At 43.3% G+C, this 26002-nt stretch overlaps 1 protein-coding gene across 4 annotated transcripts in view; it reads right to left on the minus strand.

Annotated features, from left to right (window-relative positions):
• SGMS2 (sphingomyelin synthase 2) overlaps positions 1-25147 on the minus strand; it is a 96512-nt gene extending 71365 nt beyond the window's left edge. For 2 of the 4 annotated variants that reach the window (XM_006061879.3, XM_006061878.3), the window contains exon 1: positions 24945-25147. The gene's annotated coding sequence lies outside the window, so the exon portion shown is untranslated. Of the gene's footprint in view, positions 1-24523; positions 24820-24944 lie in introns of those variants that run through there. The other 2 variants (XM_006061876.4, XM_006061877.4) reach the window with 1 other exon arrangement.
• Between the last annotated feature and the right edge of the window lie 855 nt (positions 25148-26002).

Raw genomic sequence — 26002 nt, forward strand, 5'->3', positions numbered from 1 at the left:
TCAGAAAACAAAGATCATGGCATCTGGTCCCATCACTTCATGGGAAATAGATGGGGAAAGAGCGGAAACAGAGGATGACTTTATTTTGGGGGGCTCCAAAATCACTGCAGATGGTGACTGCAACCATGAAATTAAAAGACGCTTACTCCTTGGAAGGAAAGTTATACCAACCTAGACAGCATATTAAAAAGCAGAGACATTACTTTGCCAGCAAAGGTCTGTCTAGTCAAGGCTATGGTTTTTCCAGTGGTCATGTATGGATGTGAGAGTTGGACTGTGAAGAAAGCTGAGCGCCGAAGAATTGATGCTTTTGAACTGTGGTGTTGGAGAAGACTCTTGAGAGTCCCTTGGACTGGAAGGAGATCCAACCAGTCCATTCTGAAGGAGATCAGCCCTGGGTATTCTTTGGAAGGAATGATGCTAAAGCTGAAACTCCAGTACTTTGGCCACCTCATGCGAAGAGTTGACTCATTGGAAAAGACTCTGATGCTGGGAGGGATTGGGGGCAGGAGGAGAAGGGGACGACAGAGGATGAGATGGATGGATGGCATCACTGACTCGATGGACCTGAGTCTGAGTGAACTCCGGGAGTTGGTGATGGACAGGAGGCCTGGTGTGCTGTGATTCATGGGGTTGCAAAGAGTCAGACACGACTGAGTGACTGAACTGAACTGACTGAGTGAAGTGTTCCCAAAGTGCTTGCCTCAAGGAACCTTGAGGTCAAGAGCTTTGCTATCAGCTAAGAAGACATAGCTAACACAAGCACATCTGCCAATAAGACAGAAATTGACCACAGAAATAACAGCCAGGTCCCAAGAGATATCTCTTCAGCCATTTGCAAAATTCCAGGTAAGTTTTTATACTGTGATTTTAAAGTGAAACATTTGCGCTTCAAACAGCCTTCTTAAGGCTTCTGTGAGCTACAGCTGAAAACTACACACGGAGCCACGGGCAGGTAGACTCAGTCGGTCACCCTGAGCCCCTGTGCACACCCTGCATGGTAATTCTCCTCTCAGTGATGCCTCAAAGGGTGTGGGATCTTTGCACCTCTTCCTGCGAAGCCATCCTTAGGATGGAGGCACACCTCAGGACTCTGGACCTCAGAGCTCCAGCTCCAGTTTCCTGCTGGAGTCACACGTTTTGCTCCCTCTGTGGCTCCTGGACAGCCCTGACTGTGGCAGCTCCCAGCTGACACCACACACTTCCACTACTTCCCTTTCCCGACACAATATTTAGCAACTACAATGGCACCCCACTCCAGTACTCTTGCCTGGAAAGTCCCATTGATGAAGGAGCCTGGTAGGCTGCAGTCCATGGGGTAGCTAAGAGTTGGACACGACTGAGCAACTTCACTTTCACTTTTCACTTTCATGCATTGGAGAAGGAAATGGCAACCCACTCCAGTGTTCTTGCCTGGAGAATCCCAGGGACGGGGGAGCCTGGTGGGCTGCCGTCTATGGGGTTGCACAGAGTCGGACACGACTGAAGCAACTTAGCAGCAGCAGCAGTAACACTTGTGGTTGATAAAAAATAATAATAATAATAAAGCTGGCTCATCAGACCACTATATTTGTTAAATCAGTTACACTAAAACAAACTATCTAAATTCTCATTAGGATATAATCAAATCTCATATAAATGAATAAAAATGTATTTGAAGACAAGTGATTTTTAAACAATCACTCTGTCAGGACCTTCCTTGGTGGTCCAGTGGTTAAGAATCCACCTACCAATGCAGGGGGGATGGGTTCGATCCCTGGTCTGGGAAGATCCCACATGCCACGGAGCAACTAAGCTGGTGCCACATGCCATGGAGCCACAGCTACTGAAGGCCATGCGCTTTAGGGCCCGTGCTCTGCAACAAGAGAAGCCACCTCAATGAGAAGCGTGTGCACCAGGACCAAGAGGAGGCCCCACCGGCCGCAACCAGAGAAAGCCTGAGTGCTACAACGAAAGCCCAGTACAGCCGAAACACACAAATAAATGCCTTCTGTCAATATTTTCTTGTTTTCAAGTTTCATGTTGTAAAGGATCAAAGGATTCTTAGAATTCAAAAATAGCTAATTAATCACTTACATGAAAAAGGGAGTTTGTACCCAACCTTATTTTTTCAAATAGTATTTTGGAATCTAGGTTCAAGCACATCATTTAAAATAAGAATCCAGCCTCATTTTCTTTAATGATGATGGCAGAATAGGGAAGGGGCTCAAGTGTTTGGCAAAGGGGGCGAAAAACAGAAATGAAACTTAGGGTCTAACATCATATATTACCTTTAGTAATAAATATAGATGGATATATACCTGGGTTATATACATATATGCATATATATATACACATAAGCTATATATGTTTTTTCTTTTACTTTTTCCAATTAAACTTATAGTTTAGAACTTGCCAAATATCTCGATACTATAGAAAGATATATATTTGTCATTGTTATCAGCAAACCAAAAGACCTGTTCATCTTCTTGATTTCCTCATGTCATATTTTCTCTAAGATAAACTCCACTGTGGTAACACATAACCCGACTCCTCCTAGGTGGGCAGATCTATTTTCAGGGGCTGATATCATCTCAGCTGTCCTGATTTGAAATGACTTCCTGTCTGTCAAGTTTTGTTTCCCTCTGCCAAATGCACGTCACCTCTAGTTCACATCAGCCTATCCTCGCCCCTCACCCCACCTGTGGAATGGGTGTATGGCCCAAACTATTCCATGGCCCCATCTCTCTTTTAGCAGTTTCATTACTGACACACCCTCAAGTAGAACAATGGTTGCTAGAATAAGAAAGGAAAGGTCTTTTAAAATCTTGGACACCTTAAAGAATAAAGAGTGCTATCTAGATATTCAATCTTGCATTTAAAAAATAGGCACATTCCTTCCCCAGTCCATTTCCCTTAATATCAGGTTTATTATTATAACAACTCTGAGAATCATACTTAAGTTTTTATAATTGATCTAAGATCCTTGGAAAAATTTCTGTCAGGTTACACTCTGGGGTCAAGAAGACCCCAAAGTGATTTTAAAAGAAAGTACGGAAGTGAGAGTTGGACCATAAAGAAGGATAAGAGCCAAAGAAATGATGCTTTTGAACTGTGGTGCTAGAGAAGACTCTTGTGAGAGTCCCTTGGACTGCAAGGAGATCAAACTAGTCAATCCTAAAGGAAATCAATCCTGAATATTCATTGGAAGGACTGATGCTGAAGCTCCAATACTTTGGCCACCTGATGTGAACAGCCAACTCACTGGAAAAAACCCTGATGCTGAGAAAGATTGAAGGCAGAAGAAGAAGGAGGCAGCAGAGGATGAGATGGTTAGATAGTATTACCGATTCAATGGACATGAATTTGAGCAAACTCCGGGAGACAATGGAGGACAGGTAAGCCTGGTGTGCTGCAGTCCATGGGGTCACAAAGAGTCAGACACACTTCACCAACCGAACAACAACAAAAAGTGAATCAGGAGGACTGGAGACCATCTCTTGCAGTCAATCTCTGGAAAAGGGTCCTGACACACCCTTCTGTATGTCAGAGAAATAAAAGTTGGTCACAGGGAAGGGTTTGACAAGAACCAGCAAGTGTCTGGTTTGTGCCAGGTAGGGTAAACTCCTGGAAACAAACAGACATGGTCCATCCCCTCATGGAGCCTACCACCCAGGGTGGGAGACATCCTGTCAAAAGAAGGAAACAAGTACCTAATTACAAACTGTGAACGTGGATCAGCAGTGCCGAGAGAAAATAAGAGGAGAAACTAACTTTAGACAGAGGACAAGAAAGGACCCCCTTGAGGAAGGGGCATTAAAGTTGAGATGTGCAGGATGAAAAGATGCTGGCGCTTTGATGGTGTTAATTCAAACAAAAAGCCCATGATTTGGTGGTACAACAAGGTGTGATTTGGGTTAAATGGAAAAACTAAAAGAAAAAAACACACATACCTTTATATGTATGTATATAATCTACATATATATTCATATATATCTATCCATAAATTACATGGATGAAAACAAAAAATATAAAACACTTCGTTACCTCAGTTTCCTATTAAGTATAGCCTTTAATTTGGGTGGCCATTTAACTTAATATCCTAACCAGGCCAGTTCTGAGTAAAAGAGAGATTTACTAATAATTACACCAGGGGGCTTCCCTAGTGGCTCAGTGGGAAAGAATCTGCCTGCCAATGCAGGAGACATGGGCTCAATCCCTGGTCCGGGAAGATCCCACATGCAGCCAAATAACTAAGCCCACGTGCAACAGCTAGTGAGCCTGTGCTCTAGAGGCTGGGAGCCATAACTACTGAGCCCGCAAGCTGCAACTCCTGAAGCCTGCGCTCCACAACAAGAGAGGCCGCTGCAATGAGAAGTCTGCACCGCGACTAGAGAGTAGCCCCCACTTGCTGCAACCGGAGCAAACTCCGTGTGGCAACGAAGACCCAGCACAGCTAAAAATAAATAAATAAGCAAATAATTTAAAAACCAGTAACCACACCAGGGCAGTATGTATACACAGGAACTGTCCCAGGCAATCAGGACACACTGCATGTATGCATGCTAAGTCACTTCAGTCGTGTCCAACTCTTTGCAACCCCATGGGCTGCAGCCCGCCAGGCTCCTCTGTCCATGGGATTCTCCAGGACAGAATATTGGAGTGGGCTGCCATTCCCTTCTCCAGGAGATCTTCCTGACCCAGGGATGGATCCAATGTCTACTTATGTTTCCTGCACTGGCAGGCAGGTTCTTTACCACTAACACCACCTGGGAAGCCCCATCAGGACACATAATCACCTTAATTATAACAGAGTCCATGGAACATGGCAAGATGTCATGAAACACAGATCAGATGAACAATATTAAAATGTGTCTCCTTTAGTGAAGTTTTTAAAAGAAAAAAAAAGGTTTTAAGAATTGAATTGTAAAAAAAAAAGAAGAAAATTGTAAAAAACTAAAGTCCACAGAAGATTTTGTCCACATGAAGCAACATCCTATTAAACAAACTAGTGAGCCTGCACTTACAAATTAAAAGATACAAATTAAAGAATGAAGAGTAAAGTATTAACATAGGAATTAACTTCTAACAGGACCAGAAGCTTAAAGTAATATTTTCTTTAATTAAGAAAGCTAATCCTTGCCAGAAGAAATATCAATAACCTCAGATATGCAGATGACACCACCCTTATGGCAGAAAGTGAAGAGGAACTAAAAAGCCTCTTGATGAAAGTGAAAGAGGAGAGTGAAGAAGTTGGCTTAAAGCTCAATATTCAGAAAACTAAGATCATGGCATCCGGTCCCATCACTTCATGGGAAATAGATGGGGAAACAGTGGAAACAGTGTCAGGCTTTATTTTGGGGGGCTCCAAAAATCACTGCAGATGGTGATTGCAGCCATGAAATTAAAAGACGCTTACTCCTTGGAAGGAAAGTTATGACCAACCTAGATAGCATATTGAAAAGCAGAGACATTACTTTGCCAACAAAGGTCCAGCTAGTCAAGGCTATGGTTTTTCCAGTGGTCATGTATGGATGTGAGAGTTGGACTGTGAAGAAAGCTGAGCGCCAAAGAATTGATGCTTTTGAACTGTGGTGTTGGAGAAGACTCTTGAGAGTCCCTTGGACTGTAAGGAGATCCAACCAGTCCATTCTAAAGGAAATTGGTCCTGGGTGTTCTTTGGAAGGAATGATGCTAAAGCTGAAACTCCAGTACTTTGGCCACCTCATGCGAAGAGCTGACTCATTGGAAAAGACTCTGATGCTGGGAGGGATTGGGGGCAGGAGGAGAAGGGGACAACAGAGGATGAGATGGCTAGATAGCATCACCGACTCGATGGACGTGAGTCTGAGTGAACTCTGGGAGATGGTGATGAACAGGGAGGCCTGGCGTGCTGCAATTCATGGAGTCGCAGAGAGTCAGACACGACTGAGTGACTGAACTGAACTGAATCCTTTCTAAAAACATAAACCAACCCCATATAGACATTTCCACACCACAGTCTCCAGTACCACTTAGTCATTGCCGTTACCAGGAGACATTTGCACAAAAACAAGATTTATATCCTTCTCTTGTTTCTATTCTTCCACCTAAAGGAATAATCCTCCATTATTAACAATGCACTTAATATCTCCACAGCAACTAGGATAATTGGGTTGTTGTGGCAGGAGGATAATGAAGTGGAAAACCAAATGATAGAAGTAGTACAGAAGGAAAAAACACTTTCACACAGCCTTGGCGGGAAAATAACTACCACGAAGAAAAAAAGGAAACTTGCTAAAAAGAACCATTTGGGGGTTGCTTCAGTCAGTCGCGACTTGGCCTTTAAGATACTAAAGTATGCAAGGAGGCAAATAAAAGCTTTCAAAATGATGAATTGTACGGAGCAAGTGCAGATCACACAAAAGAACTCTGAGGTACAGAAGAGATGAGGTTCCTGAAATAGACAAGAAGTGATTTCCACAGGTTTTCACATGTGGCTCCCAAGAAGGTACAGGGGACCAGGTACAGGGAAAACACCCAAGAGGGCATTAGAGCTAAGCTGGCCTCCCAGACCAATCACTGGCCACTGGGGAGAATGGGGAGGGGAAGTGGGGCCATCCTGAGCAAAATACACCCTGAGCCCAGGCCAGACAGTGGCTGCGGAAGGCTGAGGGCAGCAGGTTGAGAATCAGGAAACCTGGGCTCTTCGCCAGCTTCTGCCTGACACCACACAGGGGTAAATAATGCAGGCAAAAAGGCAGTATTCGAGAATACTCATTAATTTAGAAACCATGTGTTGAGTGCCTACATCATGCTAGGAAATTGAAAAAAAAAAAAGAAAAAAAAATTTTGCTCCCAAGGAGCTCAGTCTGGAAGAAACAGTTTCAGCAGAAAATCATATTACAGTATGGTTGTCCAGTGACAGAGAAAGGCCCAACTATTCTGGAACAAAGAGGGGACACCTAGCCCATGGGGGTGATGGAGAGAAGGGAAAGAGTGAGGGGGAGGCTGGCAGTCAAGGCATTTGTGCTTGAAATCAGTCCTCTAAAACGCTCAACAAGATCACCACGTAAAGGAACCCTCCGCATTGTAAAAACCCAACGAACAGCGCGTTCTCATCGTACTCAGCTCGAAAACTCAGAACAGAACTGATTACTCCATCCTGCTTTACACACTCAATTTTGTTGGCATCTGGAAGGCTGCCTTTTTGGTCCTCCTCCTACCTCGCTGGTTACTCCTGGGTGTCCCCCCGCTTGATCTATTTATTAATTCTGTTAGTCTGCACAGCCTAATCTCTGCCTCTCTTCTTGGCCTCCAAAATCTCCCCAGGTGACTCTAGACTTCGCATCACTTTATATAGCACTTCTATGCTGACACCACTGGCCATGATCTTGTTCCTGAATGCAGTTTTCAGCATCATTGCTGGTCGTTTGACAACTCTCTCCATTAGGATGTCAGCTAGGCAACTAGCTGGCCAAAATAGAACCCTATTCGCTACAATCCCTGCATCCAGAAAAAACAAAAAAAAAAGCAAACAGGATTTGTGCTTGATTTCTCCTACTCTGTCATTTCACCCATCCAGGCCTATCCATTAAGTCTTGTCAATTCTGTCTCCAGACCTCTCAAATCCATCCACTGCTCTCCATCTCTAATACCACCACACAGCTCCAGCCCCCATCGGGTCATGTGTCTCTCCTTCTTTAAAAAAAAAAAAACTTATGGATTTGGCTGTGCCAGGTCTTAGCTGCAGCACGCAGAAGCTACGATCCTCATCGCAGCATACCACGCGGGTCTTCAGTTGCAGGATGTGGACTCTTAGTTGCAGTATATGGGATCTAGTTCCCTAACAAGGGATTGAACCTGGGCCCCCTGCATTGGGAGCTTGGAGTATTAGCCACTTGACCACCAGAGAATGCCCTGCCTCTCCTTCTTAGATCACTGCACAATGCTTTCTCATTGCATTTGGAGTAAAACTTACAAAATTGGGCTTCCCAGGTGGCATCAGTGGCAAAGAACTCGCCTCTCAAAGCAGGAGGTAAGAGACACAGGTTCGATCCCTGGGTTGGGAAGATCCCCTGAAGGAGGGTATGCAACCTGTTCCAGTATTCATGCCTGGAGAATCCCATGGACAGAGGAATCTGGCGGGCTATGGTCCCTGGGGTCACAAAGAGTTGGACACAGACTGGAGCGACTTAGCACACACGCCCCTCCTCACTGGGTCCTGCGTGCCTGGACACCTGCTTTCTCACCCCTCCCTGCTCAAACACTGTGGCCAGACTGGCCTTCCTGCCTTCCCTTGTGTAACCAAGCACTTAGCCTGTCCCCTCTGCTGGCTCCTTCTCAGCCTTCACATCTGAGTGCAAGTTCAACCTCTTTGACAAAACTTTCCTGACCATGCTCGGGTAGGATTCCCCAGTCACTCTCAGCATATTTTCTTTAAAGAACCGGTCCAAGTCTGAACTGATCTTGTTTATTAGTTTTACTTGCTAATCATCCGCTCAACCTCCCTTTTCAGCACTTTCTCCTGTCTTAACACATTAAACTCATACAATCTCCATTAAGGGTAGAAACATTTGATTGTCTATTGCTCACTGAATCTAGAATCAAGAATAAAGTCTAGCACATAGCAAGTATTAAAAAATAGTATTGGATGCATTAATCAATTTCAGAAGAAACCAAGGAGGGCTTGGGTCTAATCTCAGCTACCTGTTTAGTATAGGTATTTGATAAAGTCTATGAAGTCTATTAGACCTCAGTGAGAACATCAGCTTGTCCAGTGGCTGGGGGAATTTTTTGCCACAAAATCATCCATCGTGATTTCCTTCCTCTGCATTTAGGCGATTTTCCTGCACAGAAGTGCCCTCTCCTTCCTTCCTTCCTCCGTCTCTCCCTGCTTCTCTCCCCGCATCACCCTCTTGCTTCTTATCCCTCTCTCTCTTCTTCTCTCCTTCTCATACTGAACCTGAGTCTTCTTACAGTCTAATCTTATCTATTCCTGGCAGACTGATATTTGATATCAAGTAACGATTTCTCTGATCTAGGCTTTACAGTGGCCTTGCTTCCTAAATTGTCACAATAAGCAACTGAACAAGAACACAAATTAGTAAGCAACATCATGCATATAAACAAGGCAAGAAAAGAGTGAAGACCAGGGCATATACCACCACATCCCACTTATCACAGCTCACAAAGGTATATGAGCAGCCATCCTTTCTATACACATGAATCTAATAATCTAAATATTTCATTTATAGGCCCAGGCACACTGCCTGGCACTGATATTCACAAATTTATATTACAGATAACCTTAGAGAGATATTTCACTGTACTGTTCAGCCTGTTCTTTCTAGCAAAAGGAACCAGAACCAGTTTTCTCTAGTAATGCCAGGATATAATCCAGTTTATAAAACACAACACACCAAAGTCATGGATGACAAGTATTAAGGGATGTTCTAAGGATAACCTCAGACTCATGCAGGGTATTGTTCCTTAAGGATAAGGCTGGTCAGAGCTGCAATGCCTGGCAAAGCAGCCACTAAGCCCACGTGACTCCTGAGCACTTGAAGCATGGCCAATCTTAAGCCTAGATGTACAGTCAGTGCAGAATACACACCGGATTTCTGGAAGATTTAGAAAAAAAGTTAAAACGTCAAGAATGTTTACATTAATATTAATATTAAATATGATAACAGTTTAATATATTGGTTAAATAAAATGTGTTTTTAGCAAAGTGACTCCAAATATCCCATCACCATGGTTTTAAGAGTTTCCAGTTTTTATTCTACTTCTACACGAGACAGTCTATTCCCTCTGTGAAAAGGGCTTCCCTGGTAGCTCAGATGGTAAAGAATCTGCCTGCAATGCAGGAGATCTGGGTTCCATCCCTGGGTCAGTAAGATCCTCTGGAGAAGGGAATGGTTATCAATTCCAATATCTTGCCTGAAGAATTCCATGGACAGGGGAGCCTGGCAGGCTACAGTCCATGGGATTGCAAAGAAATCACTATAGATATAGATAACATCATCTAGTTAATGGTCACCCATATTTCTTTAAAATTACCCAAAATCCTTTATTATCCCTTATTTCATTTCTTAAGCAGGAAAATTCCCAAGATTTTAGTTCTTATGCCGGTGCTATTTCTACTTTGCACAAAAGGCAATCCTTAACTGATGCAAGCAGTCTCCAAATCACAACGTAAGATTGTTATTGGAGGATTCCTTAAAAATCAAAACCCCCAAACTAACCGCATTCATTATGATAATTCTTGCTATTTTAAATTTCCATAATTGACATACTGATTCCAAGATACTGTCTACTCCAGGGTCTACAACCTCTAGGTACTTACTACAGATGACCCAATGTATGATACTACTTTTTATTTGTTTTAATTCATTACAGTTTGAAAAGCCCTTGTATAGAAGTGCTCCTGCTCTCAAAGAATTCATAATAACACTGCTAGGCAAGCAGAGCAAGTAAGAGATTTTAAAAATATAAAGCGAGGGACTTCCCTGGTGGTCCAGTAGTTAAGACTCCAGGCTTTCACAGCAGGCGGTGTGAATGTGATTCCTGGTTGGGGAACTAAGATCTAGCAAGCCGAGTGGCATGGCCAAAAATTTTTTAAAAAGAAAAGAAGTAAAAAGACTCTGACTCGCATCCATCAGAATGACTGTTATCAAAAAGACCACAAATGTTGGTGAGGATATGAAGAAAAAGGAACATTGCACATAGCTATTGGGAATGCAAATTGATGCAGCCACTGTGGAAAACAATGTGGAAGTTCCTCAAAAAAGAAAAATAAAGCTACAATACGAGCCAGCCATCCTGCTCCTGGGTATACATTTGAAAATGAAAACACTAATGTGAAAGGATACAGGCAGCCCAGTGTTCACAGCAGCATTATTTACAACGGGCAAGATATGGAGGCAACTTAAGTGCCTCAGTTCAGTTCAATTCAGTCGCTCAGTCGTGTCCAACTCTTTCCAACCCCATGAACCGCAGCAAGCCAGGCCTCCCTGTCCATCGTCAACTCCCAGGGTCCACTCAAACCCATGTCCATTGAGTTGGTGATGCCATCCAACCATCTCATTCTCTGTCATCCCCTTCTCCTCCTGCCTTCAATCTTTCCCAGCATCAGGGTCTTTTCCAATGAGTCAGCTCTTCGCATCAGGTGGCCAAAGTATTGGAGTTTCAGCTTCAACATCAGTCCTTCCAATGAACACCCAGGACTGATCTCCTTTAGGATGGACTGGTTGGATCTCCTTGCAGTCCAAGGGACTCTCAAGAGTCTTCTCCAACACCACAATTCAAAAGCATCAATTCTGCTCTCAGTTTTCTTTATAGTCCAACTCTCACATTCATGCATGACCACTGGAAAAACTATAGTCTTGACTAGATAGACCTGTGTTGGCAAAGTAATATCTCTGCTTTTTAATATGCTGTCTAGGTTGGTCATAACTTTCCTTCCAAAGAGAACAGAAAAATGGATAAAGATGTGAGATAATGTACATATAACAGAATATTACTCAGCCATAAAAAGGGAGGAAAGTTTGCCATATACGACAACACAGATGGACCTGGAGGACATAGTATGCTTAGTGAAATAGGTTGGACAGAAAAAGACCAATCTTTTATGTTATTACTTATATGTGGAATCTAAGAAAAACAAACTAGCAAATAAACCAAAACAGAAACGGACTCACAGATATAGAGACTAAACTAATGGTTACCAGTGGGGAGAGAGAAGGAGCAAGATAGGGATAAGGGACTAAGAAACACCAACTACTATGTATAAAATAAATAAGCTATAAGGATATGTTGTGGCTTCCCCAGTGGCTCAGCGGTAAAGAATCTGCCTTCACTGCAGGAGACACAGGTTCGATCCCTGTTTCAGGAAGATCCCCTGGAGGAGGGCATGGCAACCCACTCAGTATTCTTACCTGGAGAATGCCATGGACAGAGGAGCTTTGCAGGCCAAGGTCCAGGTGTTACAAAGAGTCAGACACGACTGACTGTGTGAGCATTCACACATACAAGGGTATGTTGTATAGCGCAGGGGATACAGTCAATACCTTATAATTCCTATAAATGGAGTATAATCCATAAATGTGAATCACTACATTGCATACCTGAAAGTAATATACTATACCTCAATAAAAAAACTAAAATAAAATAAAAGGAATCTGGAGTCAAAACTCAAGCAATAACACCCACAGCCATCACCAGCATCATATGCGGACCATCATCTTAGCCTAAACAAATGCAAGCCTATAAGGAGTGCCACGTGGGGTGCAGGGCCACATTTCTGTTAGGCAAATCTGATGAACGGCTAAGAGGCTCAACCTGCTCTGGAATCAACAAGACTTTTCTTTTTTTGCTAAAACCTTGATACGGTCATTTAAAATGGACAGTATATATTTGTGTGCTGGGCTGTGCTCAGTTGGCTTCAGTCATGTCTGACTCTTTGAGACCTATGGACTATAGCCTGCCAGGCTGCACTGCCCATGGGATTCTCTAGGCAAGAATACTGGTGTGGGTTGCCCTGCCCTCCTCCTGGGGATCTTCCCAATCCAGGAATCAAACCCCTATCTCGGGCATCTCCTGCATTTCAGGCAGTTTCTTTACCCACAGAGCCACCTGGGAAGCCCATTTACTTGTATACAAATATACAAATGTATAGAATTATCAAAAGCTAAATCCCTCTAAAGTGGTTCAGTTTACATGCAAACTAAAACAACCTCCAAAGTGTAAACACTGCTATACCTGACCTGTCCATATAATAAGTCGTGAGATTAAGCAGCTCTCTCACAGGGCTGGCATAAAGGGGAAAAAAAAAATCAAAGCACTGATTGTTCCAGTAACTGTCTGTATTATCAGTTTCCTGTTGCTGCTGTATAAGTTACTATAAATTCACTGGCTTAAAATAACTCAAATTTCTTCTCTTACAGTTTGAGAAATCAGAAGTCCAAAAGGGTACTCGGTGGGTTAACACTGAAATGTCAGCAGGACTGTGCTCCTTTCTGGAGGCCCGAATCCACTTCCCGGCCTTCCACAGCTTCTTTGAGATCACGTGCATCCCTTGGTCCAGGGCCTCCTTCTATCTTCGAAGTTGGCAATGGCTGTTTGGCTTTTTCTAATGGTGCCAACTCTTTGACTCTTCTTCTCTTTTCCACTTATAAGGACTGTGGTGATTACACTGGGTCTACCCAGATAACCCCGGATAGTCTCTGTAGCCTTAGTCTGCTGATTAGCAACCTTAATCCCTCACAGCCAAGTAACATAACAGATTCATCGTTTCTGGGGGTTTGGATGTACACATCTTTGGGGTACCATATTCTGCCTGCCACCTTGTCCAAGAGTAATTAGCAAACATTTAAAGAAACCTCTCACATGTTCAAGCTATTCTCTTACAATGAGGATTTTTTAATATTTTAATTTATAATAAGTGAAAGCCTAAAACTTAAAAAATAAGTAATATTAAAGTAGCAGGAATAGGTTCAGTTGAGTGTACTGATCAGGGGACTGGGAGAAAGAATTCACTGCTCCTTTTCCAGACAAAACACGCAGCCTGATTGAGGTCTTACAAGCTTATACAGAAAAATGTTTGATGATACCATATCATCAACATATTTCGATAGCGACACAAGTGTGTGGCCTAGCTGTAGTCCTCGACATGGTAAATCATAAGGAGTAAGCATGTATGGACAGCTGTGATGTTTCTTTGCTAAAACTGCATGTGCAAGGACAAAATTGGACCCGAAGTGTGAGATACACGCTGCTGCCGCTGCTGCTAAGCCACTTCAGTCGTGTCCGACTCTGGGCGACCCCATAGACGGCAGCCCACCAGGCTCCCCCGTCCCTGGGACTCTCCAGGCAAGAACACTGGAGTGGGTTGCCATTTCCTTCTCCAGTGCATGAAAGTGAAAGGTGAAAGTGAAGTCGCTCAGTCGTGTCCGACTCTTAGCGACCCCATGGACTGCAGCCTACCAGGCTCCTCCGCTCATGGGATTTTCCAGGCAAGAGTACTGGAGTAGGGTGCCATCACCTTCTCCGAGATATACACTAGATTTCTACAAACAACAGTGCGGTGCTTAGACACCACAGCCAAACTGTCCGCTTTCAAGACCCAGATTTGCCTCATACCGCCTGTGTGACTGTAGGCAAGTAACTTAACTTGCCTACAAAAAACTTGCCTACTGTTTCTCAAAAGAGGATTCTTAAAAAGGGGGTAATAACATCTGTCTCAGAGTGTTGAAGGAGGAACAGATGAAGAAGTATTCTAAGTGTTCAGAGCAAACCCTGGCACAGAGTGGGCACTTTAAGTATTTGGAAAATAAAATTGTAAATGTTCCTGCTTGCTGCTTATAAACTTACACACACACACACACACACACAGATGTTAATTTAACAGAAAAAAAATGCCCTTTGCTGATACTAAAGTTTGGAAGCAACTATGGGGCAGTAATAACTGGATGGTTAAAGAACTTACAGATCCAATGCAAATCTCAGAAAACAGTAGCAGCTGTGTTAGATAAATCGTCTCAGGGCCTCCTAAAGAAAGATGCCCAGCATACTGTCCAGGGAGGACAGTAGGGTCTGTGATCCTTAATGGCCTTGGCACTTTCTGGAACAGTGGGGCTCATGGTACAATCCTCCTCAGAAGGCCGGGCTCTGAGGGACTGTGGTGCTGGGCTCACCACGGCTACCAGCATCTGCGGAGAGGGCTGGCATATCGCGGTGGCAGCCTGGAAGGCTTGTCAGCGTTCACAGCTGATGTTATACACTTCTTATGAAAGTTCTTGAATTCAGTGGCAATGGATGATCAATTAAAAAAAATCTTCTTTTAACCCCGAAAGAAAGGAAGAGGAGAGGGTAAGAGATAGAACCCAGACCCTACAATAGAGGCGAGATTTGACAAATGGTCGTTCCATTACCTAAAAATGGCATTGAAACATGTAAAATATCATGTATGAAACGAGTTGCCAGTCCAGGTTCGATGCACGATACTGGATGCTTGGGGCTGGTGCACTGGGACGACCCAGAGGGATGGAATGGGGAGGGAGGAGGGAGGAGGGTTCAGGACAGGGAACACATGTATACCTGTGGTGGATTCATTTTGATATTTGGCAAAACTAATACAATTATGTAAAGTTTAAAAATAAAATAAAATTAAAAAAAAATACGTTAACTTCATGAGAAATAATGAGACACAATCTGATCCTTGAGACAATAGGAATGAATCCTTTGTTTTAAAAGTGAGAAATAGAGTCTATATGCAAAAAAGTGATGGCTGAGCCACCAAATATTAACAATGAACCAAGCATTAGCCTCAGGGTTTTACACACATAAAGTAGTATGATTCATACTTACCTCAGGAAGTAAATACTATCTTACTCCCATTTCACACCCAGGAAATGGAGATTCATCCCAGGAAGTTGCTCATACGTCACCTGATGGTAAGGGGTGTTTCTGGGTCATAAATCAATCCAAGCTGGCCTGAGTAAGCCTATGGGGCCTTCGTCTCTCTGGTGTTACTTCACGGCCTGAAGGCAGCTCAGACCAGAGAAACATTCCAGGAGATGGGTGGTAGACACAACCACGTATCAAAATACAACCCATCAAACCTCAAACCTGCAAACCTGCTGTATCTCCAAAGCAAGCGGAGAGATTACAGAACACCGAGGGGGATTACTGGGCAGAGCATAGGCGTGAGAATCAGCGGGCCCTGCTCCTCGGCCTTCCAGCTTGGCAGCCTTGAGCACATTGACCTTTCTAAATTGTTTCCCTACTTCCACAGTGGAGAGAATACAATTTCTATTGTGCAGGGCTGCCTGAAGATAGAGAATGTGATTTAATCTTCTCTAGAACCTAACTCAAGAGTATTCAACATTGTTTAACCATCACTATTTCACTGCACTATCTCTGGCTTCTGTGTCTGGTGAAACTTGGAGAACCAACTCGTTCAGTTTAGTTCAGTTGCTCAGTCGTGTCCGACTCTTTGCGACCACATGGACCGCAGCAAGCCAGGCCTCCCTGTCCATCACCAACTCCCGGAGTTTACCCAAACTCATCTCCATTGAGTTGGTGATGCCATCCAACCATCTCATTCTCTGTCATCCCCTTCTCCCGCCTTCAATCTTTCCCAGCATCAGGGTCTTTTCGAATGAGTCAGCTCTTCGCTTCAGGTGGCCAAAGTATTAGAGTCTCAGCTTCAGCATCAGTCCTTCCAACGAACACCCAGGACTGATCTCCTTTAGGATGGACTGGTTGGATCTCCTTGCAGTCCAAGAGACTCTCAAGAGTCTTCTCCAGCACCACACTTCAAAAGCATCAATTCTTTGGCACTCAGCTTTCTTTATAGTCCAACTCTCACATTCATACATGACTACTGGAAAAACCACAGCCTTGACTAGACGGACCTTTGTTGGCAAAGTAATGTCTCTGCTTTTTAATATACTGTCTAGGTCAGCATTGGGCATCTCTCTGTCTTAAGGTTCAGCTTCATTTTCAGCTACTGCTGCCAGTCTTTTCCTGAAAGGTCTTCTCTTCTCACTGGAGGTGGGCTGCTACCTTGGCAACCCAGTTAGCTAAGTGATGCCTGATCCAAAACCACTTATTCATTAACATTTTTTCCTACCCCTAAAGGAAAACTCATTCCTTCACACTTTCTCTAGTCAGATCAGACTACCTACTTAAAGTACTCACAGGTAAGGAAAAGTATCCTTAGCCCATCTGGGAGGGGTTCATGTTAAGAGGTATTTCCCAGGATGGTTCTCATTAGCCGAGCAGGTCAGAGAGGCCCCTAACATGCATTTTCACTCCTGGGAGGCCAGATCGTCCAGGATCACATGTGATCCCAGTTTCAACAGCAGGAGCAAGCCTTGGGATTAGGTATGTCTTCCCAAGGGACACAGAATCTGCCTTTGGCACATCTGCATCCTTCTTTTCATATCTGTTTTCCCATCTCCAGGGCAACTCCTCCCTCGAGTCCCTCCCATTTATGGAAAAGCTTTTTTCACAAAGTTTGACTCATCGAGTATTTTGCATTTCTAATCATCTTAATTGAAAAGAGGTTATTTAAAGGGACTTCCTCAGTGGTCCAGTGGTTAAGAATCCACCTCCCAATGCAGGGGACAAGGGCTCGATCCCTGGTCCAGGAAGGTCCCACCCGTGGAGGATCAGCTAAGTCCGTGAGCCACGACTCCTGAGCCTGAGCTCTAAGAGCCTGTGAGCCGCAACTACTGAAGCCCACTTGCTTAGAGCCTGTACTCGACAGCAAGAGAAACCACCACAAAGAAAAGCCCAGGCACCGCAACTAGAGAGCAGCCCCAGCTTACAGCAACCAGAGAAAGCCCGCACGTAGCAACAAAGACCCAGCGAAGTCATAAATAAATAAATAAAGCAAAACCAAAAAACAGGTGATTAAACTCTAGAGTTGATACTCATCTCCCGTTGTTGTTGCTCAGTCACTATGTCCGACTCTTTGCAACCCCATGGACTGCAGTATGTCAGACTTCCCTGTCCTTCACTATCTCCTGGAGTGTGCTCAAACTCATGTGCATTGAGTCAGTGATGCCATCTCATCATCCATCTCACCAACCATCTCATCCTCTGTCACCCCCTTCTCCTCCTACCCTCATTCTTTCCCAGCATCAGAGTCTTTTCCAATGAGTCGGCTCTTCATATCAGGTGGCCAAAGTATTGGAGCTTCAGCATCAGTCCTTCCAATGAATATTCAGAGTTGATTTCCATTAGGATTGATTGGTTTGATCTCCTTTGTGTCCAAGGGATTCTAAAAGAGTTTCTCCAGCACCACAGTTCAAAAGCATCAATTCGTCAGTGCTCAGCTTTCTTCATGGTCCAACTTTCACATTCGTACATGACTACTGGAAAAACCATAGCTTTGACTATACAAACTTTTGTTGGCAAAGTAATGTCTCTGCTTTTTAATACGCTGTCTAGGTTTGTCATAGCTTTTCTTCCAAGGAACAGGCATCTTTTAATTTCATGGCTTCAGTCACCATCCACAGTGATTTTAGAGCCCAAGAAAATAAAGTCTGTCAGTTTCCACTTTTTCTCCATCTATTTGCCAAGAATTGATGGGATCGGATGCCATGATGTTAGTTTTTTGATTGTTGAGTTTGAAGCCAGCTTTTTCAGTCTCCTCTTTAACCCTCATCAAGGGTCGCTTTAGTTCCTCTTCCCTTTTTGCCATTAGAATGTTATCATCTGCATATCTGAGGTTGTTGATTATTTCTCCCAGAAATCTTGATTCCAGCATGTGCTTCATCCAGCCTGGCATTTCACATGATGTACTCTGCATTTATAGTAAATAAGCAGGGTGACAATATATAGCCTTGACATATACTCTCCTCCCAATTTTGAATCAGTCCTAGTTTTTCATAAATATGGTGCTTCCAGGTCCACAGTTTCAATTGGATTGCAATTTCCCCTTATACAGGTATTTAGCAAGCACTTTCTTCTGTAAGCAAGTCCTGTCAGGCAAACTTAGAGTTAAGGATACCCTACGGTGAGTATTTCAGCTTAATTTCACAATTTTGCCTGAGGCCAAGCCCTAACATTTGGGTATCTCTCTTTCTGCCCTAAATGAAGCTCTGGAAGGACTGTTGCTGAAGCTGAAGCTTCAATATTTTGGCCACCTGATGCAAAAAGCTGGATCATTGGAAAAGACCTTCACCCTGAGAAAGATTAAAGGCAAAACAAGAAGGGGGTGGCAGAGGATGAGATGGTTAGAGAGCATCATCAGCTCAATGGACACAAATCTGAACAAACTCTGGGAGACAGAGGGGGACAGAGGAACCTGGTGTGCTGCAGTCCATGGGGTCGCAAAGAATCTGACACTACTTAGCGACTGAACCACAACAACAAAACAGCTCAGCACAGGCGCTACCAGGTGGAGAAATGACACTGGCCTGAAGGGCCTTTCCAGTCTTTTACTTCATTTGACTTTTAGTAACTAGCTGTCTTTCCTGACACTTTGGCTTCAAAATGATCTTTCATCTCCTTTTATGCCCTTCTCTTTAACACTTTTATTATGTGGTTTTATTCTTTTTAAAGAGTACAAAGGATTCACTGAAAGAAAACATGTAAACATAAGACAAACACTCAATTCAGCTAATGTTGCTTTAAAAAAGAAACTAAACGTGTACAAGTTTGTTTGAAAGTGTCAAGTGACACTATCAAGCTAACAGTGATAAAAATGTTTTATCACTAATTTTGTCCCAAGTGACAAAATTCTGAGGCTGAATTTTAAACTGCAAGCAAATGATCATATAGGGTTTTACAGCAGGAAAACCAATCATCAAATAACGGATTATCCTATTTATACTGTAATTTTATTAGCTGTTTCTTTAAATTCTGCTTTGAATTAATAATTATTGTTAGGAATTAATAAATTGAACTGATCTGAGTTTCTATATAAAAAGGTTGAATTGAATACTACTCATTTTCCAATATCCTTTATCAAAATCATGAGGATAAGGTAATGTGCGTTGGATATGGAAATATAAACCCAAAAGAAAAAAGTATGACTCAGAGTAGCAAAGACAGTGTGATATTATAATAAAACTCGAGAAATGTTTAAATGAACATATGCTTTATACCTATAATGAAAGCTAGCTAACGGATTTTTTTTGGCACTTTCATTAAATCAACTGGAAAATGTCTTAGCAATGATACACTTTTTAAGAGATCAAAGAACAAATGTCTAAGATTTTCTTTTTTTGGCCGCACAGCATGTGGGATCTTAACTCCCCAAACAGGGATCAAACTTGCACCCTCTGCATTGGAAGCAGGGAGTCTTAACCACTTGACCACCAGGGAAGTCTCTAAGATTTTCTTTAAAGATGACCTATTTAAAAATGAAAGAGCTTATTCTAAACCTGGTGATAAATCTGCTAAATGTAATATCTGCAAAACGTAATCTGCCTATCCTACTAAGTACCAATGATGTAAACTGCAGAAGCAGAATTTCTTTTCTGAAATATGTGTAGAACCTGAATTTCTTTTCTGAGATACACACTCACAGCAGCATTATTTACAATAGCCAAGACATGGAAGCGACCTAAATGTCCATTGACAGAAGAATGGCTAAAGAAGATGTGACACATATTTACAATGGAATATTACTCAGCCATAACAAGAATGAAATAATACTATTTGCAGCAACAGAGATGAACCTAGAGATTATCATACTAAGCAAAAAGTCAGAAAGAGAAAGACAAACACCATATGATACCACTTATACGTAGAATCTAAAATAAGATGCAAATGCACATATCTACAGAACAGAAACAGACTCAAAGACATAAATTACAGATTTGTGATTGCCATGGAAGGAACTAGGGTAGGGAAAGGAAGGATTGGGAGTTTGGGGTTAACAGCGCAATTTATTACATATAGGAGAGACAGACAATAAGGTCCTGCTATATAGCACAGAAACCTATATTCAATATCCTGCGATAAACCATAATGGAAAAGAATATGAAAAAGAATAAATATGTATAACTCAGTCACTCTGCTGTACAGCAGAAATTAACACAACACTGTTGATCAACTCTCCTTCAATAAGTTTTTTTTTAATTCTTTTCTGTCTGGCAAAGTCAGTACTACTCCATTCTGCTATATTTCCCCATAAAAGAAGTTCAGTTTTCTGTCTAATAGCAATAATACAAACACAAATAGTTCTTTAAGAAAGCCTCTGTGTTCCATTTTCATCAGATAAATCCCTTGGGTAATGAGCTATGGACCTATTGTGCAGCTCCACAGAGAATGTTGATCCTACTGCTGAAATCTTATGAGAAACACTAAAGGAACATAGAAATTAAAACAAAGTTTAAAGAGAAAGGAGAAAGTTTTCTAATCCTGAATATGGTGGGGGAAAAAAAAGGCACATAAATTAAAGATCAAAATTCACTTTTTAAAATGCAAAATGACTAAAATAATCATGAATTGCACACAGATACAGCCAGAAGAATATTTACTGCAGAGTTGTTTAAAATAGTGAAAACTGGAAACTAACTGTCCAACAATAGGGGACTGCTTGAGATGTAGTCATTCAACTGAAAACTATAAAAGATGTCGTTTAAGCATATATTTTAGTGATATAGAGCCATCCATATTTGGATGGGGATTTTAAAAAAAAGTTAGAAAACAAACCAATTTCGTAGAGAATAATTTTCTAGCTGTGTAACTTTAGGAAAATTAATTTCTCTAAATCAGCCTTTTCCTCCATAATCATACCTAACTCATAGGGTTGGGGTGAGCATAACAGGGGATCCTAAATATATAGAGTAACTGGCACATTGCCTGGCTCAGAGTAAGTGCAATACAGGTCAGAAAGGATTTAAGAACATAACACTAAGAATTTTTTGGGTGGTGGCTGATTTGATTACCTTGTACTTAAACCTCTACATGTAACATAATACTTATTTTTTTTTAGTTATATACTACTTATGAGGAAAAATAAATTGAAATACTATTCACACAGTGATTATTCTCTTAAAATTTAAAACAGTGCTTTCTTTCCTCACAGTACGTAAATCTTGGTTGAACCGATTTTACCCCTTAGATTTCATTTAAACAAGTCCACTCTGATATGTTTAAAATTATTTAATGGCTAAATTTGTCTATAATATTTTTACTGGGTAAAGCAAAGCATACTTACATTGTTCAGCCTCATAGCTTATGAGCCCCAATTCAGCATACTTTAGATAGCTGCTGCTGCTGCTAAGTCACTTCAGTGACTTAAAACTTAAGTTTGACTCTGTGCGACCCCATAGACAGCAGCCCACCAGGCTCTGCCATCCCTGGGATTCTCCAGGCAAGAATACTGGAGTGGGTTGCCATTTCCTTCTCCAATGCATGAAAGTGAAAAGTGAAAGTGAAGTCACAATAGACCTCAAATTATCAGTGGAAGGCAGCCTATCATGGTGTAGTCACTTCTGGTTCCTTCCAATTCCCTACCGTTCTCTCTTTCTTCCTCTCCATAATCAAAGCTTAGGGGCTATTTCTACCAGACTGAAAGCCAGTTACAGTGCCTCTGTCATCTTAGCATTGCTAGTACCTAGCACAGTGGCTGGAATATAGTAGCTGCTCACTAAACATTCACCAACTCAACAAATACCTGATAATTATAGTTCAGGATGGAGGCTTCAAATCCCCCACAGGGGAACTGGATAAAAGTGAGTAGGCTACTCTAGTCTGAAACTGTCTAGAATTCTCAGTAATTCTTCCTTTTTTAAAAAAGAAAACAACATCTCACTTCAAAGTATCACTTTTTAAAAAAGTTCTCATTTGTGGAGAAGGAAATGGCAATCCACTCCAGTATCCTTGCCTGGGAAATCTCATGGACAGAGCAGCCTGGCAGGTTACAGTCCATGGGGTCGCAGAGAGCCGGACATGGTTTAGCAACAAAACAAACAGTAAGTGCATAGCTTCCTATATCTGATGTCAAAATACCGATTGTAATAGTTTTCTATTGTTATAAATTGCAAACTTTTTAAAGCTTCTTGAAATGAATAAAGGTTAAGCATGAAAAAAATTCTCATTTGTATTCCAATGTCAATTTGCATAGATGTAAGATTATTTCTATTTTTTCCCTGTATTTCATTTAAATGTCCCACAAGAATTCCAGAGAGTTTAAGTAAACTGCTCAAAGTAACAACACAGCCAGTAAGTTACCACCCAGATAGCCTTAGGTCTTCTGGATTCTGGTGACCAGATCTCTACATCACACTGGGGGTGGGGAGGATTCCCTGTGACCTTTGACCCTAAAAGTTGTTGTAGATATGGTAACAACAAATGTTGTTAATATAACACCTGAACAAATGCTCCTATCCCTCCAAATAGTTCCTAGAGGCTTTTATAAAATTCTGTGAAAAGAGAAACCGAGGACAAGGGGCAGTAACCCAAAGGTGTCCAAGTGTTTCTCTCCATGTTCATAAGTCAACCAGCTCTGCTTAAAAATGAAACTAGAGAAATCAAATTAAACATTAACTCATTAAAAAAAAAAAAAAAACACTTCAACCAGAAGACTACTGTGAAGTGAGACAAGCAGCAAAGCAAGGAAGGAAAGGACTATGTTTTTGTACTGATTCTTTTTAAGACAAAAAAAAAAAAAAAAAACCAGTTAAGGGTAAAGTAGAGAGTTCTCCACACACCCAATCTAACTCCAAATTCCATTTGTCACTTTCAGCCACTGCTCTGACTCTGTTTAAACAGTGAATGGCAGTTTCCCTAATATGGCGTGGGCACCCCAAATCTTTCTGGTATCCACAAGGAAGCATTTAACTTCCTGAAAACCGCCTGCAATGCGGAAGACCTGGGTTCGATTCCTGGGTCAGGAAGATGCCTTGGAGCAGGGAAGGAATGGCTACCCACTCCAGCATTCTTGCCTGGAGAATTCCATGGACAGAGGAGCCTGGCGGGTTATAGTCCATGGGGTCGCAAAGAGTGGGCCACGACTGGGCGACTAACACACGCACACACACCAAATCTTACGGGTATCCACAAGGAAACATTTAACTTCCTGAAGTCGTCACCACACTCTGAGGAACCTGCCAAAGGATTTCACACGCTAAACCTCAACCCACCAGGTCTGTAAGTAGGAAATGTTGTGGAAATTAATTGATGATTACCTATGCCAGCTGGAACACACTCTTTATACATGAACAGTTAAAATTCGTTGAGGTCGGCTTCACGCCAGACATCATGACAGGTCTTCTGAGCTTTAATCCTCATTACTAGCCTCTGAAGTAGTTACAGTCCCGTTTTCCTGGTTCCGAGTGTTTAGTGTAACTGAGAACCCACCGATAATAGATGAGACGAGGAGTAAAACCAAGGATTTGAAAAGTTCAAAATCCACGCCTACCCAGAGACACTAAACAACCGAATCTCTTCAAAAATTTAACATACGTGTCAAAATGATGTTATGGTCTTATTAGAGCAAGCAAGACGAAACAGAATGGTAAAGGTTGATATTTAAAAAAAAATGACAGAACCTGACATTAGAGTTGTTATAAGGCGTTGCCGCGGGCTATTAACTATCCGTACCTCAAAGAAGTAGGCAGCTCCGCTCCTACCTACGTGCGCTGAAACACCAGACCTCCCTTTCCTAAGGAGTAACTCTGGAATGCCCAATGTTGAAAGGTTTCTGTGCGGGCAGCCCAGACCTGGGCTCTTACTGTTCACACATCATCGATAAGTGCCTCTCAAAGAAGCTTCAAGACAGTCCCTCCTCCAGCTCCGGAACTTCAGCCCTGACCTCCAGAGTGGCTCTGGACAACCTACGGTTCAATCTGGGTCCTTTCACCGGCAGGACCAAGTTACCCGCAATGACTGCAAATGAATGAGTTGAACGCTCCGAGCAAGGAGACGAAGACACACGTCCATCCTCTACCAGGCAAAATCAAGGAAGGATGCCCTGGGGCGGGGCGACTGGGGGTCGAATTAGAGCCACGTCCGCGTTCGCAGTCCACCCTCCCTTCCCCGCGCCGCGCCGCTTTTCCAGCCCATCCTCCTCCCGGGCCCCTCGGGTGCTCCTTACCCGCTCTCAGCTGGGGCTCCAGACCTTCCCAGCCCGAGGCACTAGCTCCCGGGCCGGGCTCCACTAGGGGCCGGAGCTGGCTGCCGCAGCCGCCCCCGGCTGAAGCCCCTGCAAAGTTTGCTCGGGGGTCTAGCCCTATCCTGCCTCGGCCCCACCAAGCAAGCCGTTCTCCGGGTCGCTCCCGCGGCTGCCGCCTCCGAGGCCGCTCTCGGCGGCGCTGCAGCACCGGTCGGGCTCGAGCGGCCGAGAAAGGCTCCGTGCGCGCCGAGGGCGGGGTCTCCCCGCTCGGCCCGCTGCGCGGCGCTCCGTGTTTACCGCGGCCCCGCGGCCCGCTCTCCCCGCCCGCCGCCTTGCGCGCTCCTGACATCATTCATTCTCTCACACCCTTGCCCGCCCACTCCATTTCCAAACAGTGACTCACTCGGAGGCGCCCGCTCGCCGCTGCCGTGGCTCCCCGGGCGCAGAGCGGAGCTCGAAAAACCGGTGCGACTTCTTAAGAAGGGAACCTCAGCCGACACTCTCTTCTCCCAGCCCTTAAAGGTGCAGGGAAGGAGGGGCTTGGCAGGCAGGGCAGATTGGCTCAGGCAGGGAAAGCTGGAGCCGACCTCCCTGAGCGGCGGCGACACAGAACGATCTGCCAAAGTTCTTGGGGTGCCACTCCCTGCAACTTTCAAGGGTGGGGCCGGGAAGACGTCCCCCACCCCCGCACTTCGCCTTTTTCGGTAACTGTTTCCTGTCCGCGCGAGTGGACTTGGGGCACCAGCGGTTACTCACGGGGTATTGCCCCGGCCTAGGTCAAAGAGGTGGGGTTTCCGCACGTCACAGGATTGTCCGGCAGGGTTAGTCGTGGGTCCGTACGATGATTAACTCTAGATGTGAGCTGGAAGGATTCTCCAAGTTAATGAGGCTAATAATACTTTCCCTTAGGTGACTAACTACAGTGTCATAAGTCCTGTTAATTGATTTGCTTCTCGTTAAGGATGAAAAACAATAACCAAAATAAACAGTGGAAGAGTATTTCTTTGCTCAGCTGAACACTGCGCTTTTCCGCAGGTTTTTGGAGCACAAGGCATTGGGTGAGGTTTCTTTGATGAATTCAGCAGTTATGTTTTTAGAAGGGGTGTTGCCTTCTTTAAAATGGTCAAGGCTCTGCATTTTTTGGAGTTATTATTCATACACCTGCTGGGCAGTTTTCAGAGTAAAGGATCACCGCCTCAGACTCCAAGTAGGATGAAATCAGAGGGAATTTGGCCAAATCTTTATTGAATTTAATTGACAGCTATGTTTTATGTTAATTTCTACTTTAGGACAGGGTAATTATGTTTAGGATTTGCAGTGGCTTATGGGTGGTTCCATATAATCAACAGAAATAATCCAGAGGCATGTCGTAGTGCCCAGTGCAGAAATCGTGGAGGTAAATAATCATCTGTTTATGATAATTAAACAGGATGGTAACAGAAAACCAAACAAACCAACCAT

The sequence above is a fragment of the Bubalus bubalis genome, chromosome 7, assembly GCF_019923935.1.
Source record: "Bubalus bubalis isolate 160015118507 breed Murrah chromosome 7, NDDB_SH_1, whole genome shotgun sequence".
Classification (NCBI taxonomy): Eukaryota; Metazoa; Chordata; class Mammalia; order Artiodactyla; family Bovidae; genus Bubalus; species Bubalus bubalis.